Below are 4730 nucleotides of genomic sequence, written 5' to 3'. Positions count from 1 at the left end.
TTTTGAACCATTCGTTTACCAGTAGTGAAGCACTTTCGGGTTAGTTATAAAACCCCAAACCACTGTTGATGACAATGAGGGATCTACAGCCACTTTAGTTAAAAATGTATACAACATAGGGAAATATATATACATATACTGCGCTCATGACACATAACATATAACATAATAACAGGATAATATAGAAAATATCAACAATTTAAAACACAAACAGAAACAAAAAAAGGCATTTTAAAATGTAACAAAAAAAGGCACTCTAAAAACAAAACAAAAACCAGCTCTCTTCATCTGACACGGCTGTAGCGATCCATCGCCTCTTCTGGGGTGAGGACTGAAACAAAGAAAATGATAAACATGTATTAACAGTAGTATTTTGTCAGGATGATGGTAGTGATGATGATACCCCTTCAGAAACATTTATATAGAAATTAGAAGATAAAATGAACATACCGTGATATAATACGGCATTACCGTATATGCCTCAAATCATACCGTGATATAAATTGTAGTCCATACCGTACAGCCCTACTGCATACCTTACCTATAAATGTATTTCATCCAGCTGAATAGGGACAATTTGCTCCTCTCAAAAAGTGACCCGCACCTCACTGACTTCCTCGTCGTTTTCCCTCTATGTTTATTACGTCGGCACTGCCTACAGAAGACAACACATTTCTTCATGATAAATATTAATGTTACTGAACTTGAATTTATAACATGACATATCAGTAAACAAAGGAAGTCATCGATAAAAACCGTACCAAAAAAGAATACTTACCACTGCAGTCCGTCAACGTTTGCGTTTTCCTTCATTTTCATGCTCTTTTTGCAGAGTTTGCATTTTATTTTGGCTTTAAGTAACTTCTTCTTTTGGAGCCATTTTTATCAATTTTAATTTCTTTTTAAAAGTCTGTCTTCCCTCAATAAGACTGAGTACTTCAGCGTGCAGGGTCATGATAACTTCACATCAAACCGTCTTCCTGTCTTGCACATGCGGACCCACAATGCAATTCGGGAGCGTCCCTTGTCGTCGACGGACGTGTACAGTGGGTAGGGGGCACGTTATACGCAGATCGTTTTACCCCATGCGTCGGACACGCCCACTCTCTTCCGTCGACGGGCAAGGAGGTCGTGCAGAAGGACTTGACAATGGAGACTCAGCGAAAGAGTAAGAGAAAAAGGCAGCCCACGGAAGAGCTTCCACATGTAGAGACAGCCATGTTAGAATGTAAGTACATGCTTTAAAGTTATTTCATTATTAATTGAGAGTGTAATGATTCGCTCACATTGCTTAGCTTCCTAAAATGAGCTAATTTGACATTGTACCACGTCTGTTCTATCACGTATTTTTTGGCCTTGCTAGCTAACCTTGTCACTAACCAATGGATTGCTAGCTGGCTAGATAGCCGACGTTGCAAGCAAATTTTAATTATCTGTCAAACACAAAAGTTTAACTCTTAACTAGGTCAAAAGACCGACGGTTCAACCACTTATCTAATGTTAAATTAGGCGATATGCGATGAAAATGTGGTCCAAGCTTTGAAATTGGACTTGTAAAGTTATTATGTTAGCGCCAGTTACCACGTCTTTGAATAGTTTTTGGAGTTGTTTTTAACTACTAAAAAACCCGAAGACTGCTACATTACACTGTTATAGTGCTATTACGGTAATACCTTTCTCCCTGTTTTTTTTCTTTTCATTTTAGTCCATAGTTACAGTATGTAATGTTAACAACTGAATCTCTCAAACATGTCTTCTACACAATGGACTGCATGTGGAACCATGACAAATGAGTTGATGATGATTTGTCTTAAATCAAAATTACATATGATCATACATATTATTATTACATATTATAACATTAAAGACAATGGATAATGTCATTGCCCAAAGTGAATAAAACCCTTATTTCTTAACTAACTGTATATATATGTTTTTAAGGTATCCATACAATTTTCAAATGAACAAAAACGTCACTCTGTATGCATTCATCAATATCCTTCATGAGGTTTTGAGCCCCTTACACCAACCATTCTTTCTGTGCTCCAAAATGTTACAGCGCCATCGAGTCAGCGGGAACAATCCGAACAGCGCAGTAGCCAAACTGCAGCAGAGGAAGCAGGTAATTAATTTTTTATTTTAAACGTTAAGCATACTTAACAGATATACTCAGATTCATGTGACTGTGAAATTTAGTTGTACACAGTATAATGATTAATAACTGATGAACGTCACTATGAAAACACTATAATAGTGTTATTTTTAAACCTCTTTTCTACTTCCTGGTTTTATGATGTTAAAATAAGGGTGCTCACCTTAACTGGTTGAAGGCTAGTGTCTAGAGGGGATCCAAGACAAGAGGATGCTAGTAATATTTACTCCATTTGTACTTGAACATTGCAGTAACCAAGTATCTACCTTTACATGATATCGTAACCGGAAAGTGCTTTGGGAATGGGAAGGAACTTAGAACAGCAATGACATGAATTAGATTGAGGTCAGTTAAGCCACTTTAAGTTAGTCTACTAAGTAGAAAATAAAAAAGTTTTTGGTTATGGTTATGGTCATGGTGCTGGATTAATTGATCAATTCTTACCCATTTCTTTAACGAGCTAGGTGGTCAGCTGGTCCCAAGTCTGCTTATAATATCAAAGCCACGTCTGAACATGACTGTTCAAAGCAGCATAATGGATGAAGCTACAGCAGGAACATGGCTTTCAAATAACACTAAACAATATAATCCACTTATTCTACCACTTGTCTAAACTATACAGTGCTCCCACTTTACTCTCTAGTCGTGCTCATTTGATTTATAATAACCTACTGTTAAAGAGTACAGATAATACTACTTGAATAGACAGTACACTCACAGTACTCTTGATACTACTGGAAATTACAATTTAATAATTATTATTATTATACCTCTGTACATTCATTACTCTAGAATGTAATTTAGAACTAACTTGCCACTATATAACCCTAATACAAGAATAGTATTAATACTAGTAAACCCCTAACCAACTGCACTACCATCATCCTGACAAAATACTACTGTTAATACATGTTTATCATTTTCTTTGTTTCAGTCCTCACCCCAGAAGAGGCGATGGATCGCTACAGCCGTGTCAGATGAAGAGAGCTGGTTTTTGTTTTGTTTTTAGAGTGCCTTTTTTTGTTACATTTTAAAATGCCTTTTTTTGTTTCTGTTTGTGTTTTAAATTGTTGATATTTTCTATATTATCCTGTTATTATGTTATATGTTATGTGTCATGAGCGCAGTATATGTATATATATTTCCCTATGTTGTATACATTTTTAACTAAAGTGGCTGTAGATCCCTCATTGTCATCAACAGTGGTTTGGGGTTTTATAACTAACCCGAAAGTGCTTCACTACTGGTAAACGAATGGTTCAAAAAGCTTAACTACTGGTGAACAAATGGTTCGCGAAAGAGTAACAACTCAGTATGATGCATTACTTTACATGAAGGTACACAAAAAGCTTCACTACTGGTAAACGAATGATTCATAAAGCTTAACTACTGGTGAACGAATGGTTCGCGAAAGAGTAACAACTCAGTATGATGCATTACTTTACATGAAGGTACACAAAAAGCTTCACTACTGGTAAACGAATGATTCATAAAGCTTAACTACTGGTGAACGAATGGTTCGCGAAAGAGTAACAACTCAGTATGATGCATTACTTTACATGAAGGTACACAAAAAGCTTCACTACTGGTAAACGAATGATTCATAAAGCTTAACTACTGGTGAACGAATGGTTCGCGAAAGAGTAACAACTCAGTATGATGCATTACTTTACATGAAGGTACACAAAAAGCTTCACTACTGGTAAACGAATGATTCATAAAGCTTAACTACTGGTGAACGAATGGTTCGCGAAAGAGTAACAACTCAGTATGATGCATTACTTTACATGAAGGTACACAAAAAGCTTCACTACTGGTAAACGAATGATTCATAAAGCTTAACTACTGGTGAACGAATGGTTCGCGAAAGAGTAACAACTCAGTATGATGCATTACTTTACATGAAGGTACACAAAAAGCTTCACTACTGGTAAACGAATGATTCATAAAGCTTAACTACTGGTGAACGAATGGTTCGCGAAAGAGTAACAACTCAGTATGATGCATTACTTTACATGAAGGTACACAAAAAGCTTCACTACTGGTAAACGAATGATTCATAAAGCTTAACTACTGGTGAACGAATGGTTCGCGAAAGAGTAACAACTCAGTATGATGCATTACTTTACATGAAGGTACACAAAAAGCTTCACTACTGGTAAACGAATGATTCATAAAGCTTAACTACTGGTGAACGAATGGTTCGCGAAAGAGTAACAACTCAGTATGATGCATTACTTTACATGAAGGTACACAAAAAGCTTCACTACTGGTAAACGAATGATTCATAAAGCTTAACTACTGGTGAACGAATGGTTCGCGAAAGAGTAACAACTCAGTATGATGCATTACTTTACATGAAGGTACACAAAAAGCTTCACTAATGGTAAACAAATGATTCATAAAGCTTAACTACTGGTGAACGAATGGATCGCGAAAGAGTAACAACTCATCAGTCAGATCCAGCTCTACCAGTCGATCCAGTGTGGGACCCAAGCCAGCCCTCAGCGTGCCCTGCAGTGGTGGACAATTGCTTTTAAGCCTTCAACATTACTAATGCCACATAATAAACCTTAAA

At 36.6% G+C, this 4730-nt stretch overlaps 1 long non-coding RNA gene across 1 annotated transcript; it reads left to right on the top strand.

The window, feature by feature from the left end:
- Window positions 1-1061: 1061 nt before the first annotated feature.
- Window positions 1062-3398, top strand: LOC311368057. Its single transcript, XR_014639863.1, has 3 exons — window positions 1062-1228; window positions 2060-2122; window positions 3087-3398. It is a non-coding gene; the product is annotated as an uncharacterized lncRNA (long non-coding RNA).
- The last annotated feature ends 1332 nt before the right edge of the window (window positions 3399-4730 follow it).

The sequence above is a fragment of the Micromesistius poutassou genome (assembly GCF_964030765.1).
Source record: "Micromesistius poutassou genome assembly, chromosome: 22".
Classification (NCBI taxonomy): domain Eukaryota; kingdom Metazoa; phylum Chordata; class Actinopteri; order Gadiformes; family Gadidae; genus Micromesistius; species Micromesistius poutassou.
The sequence above is the reverse complement of the archived record's forward strand: the minus strand, read 5'-3'. Positions and strand labels throughout refer to the sequence as shown.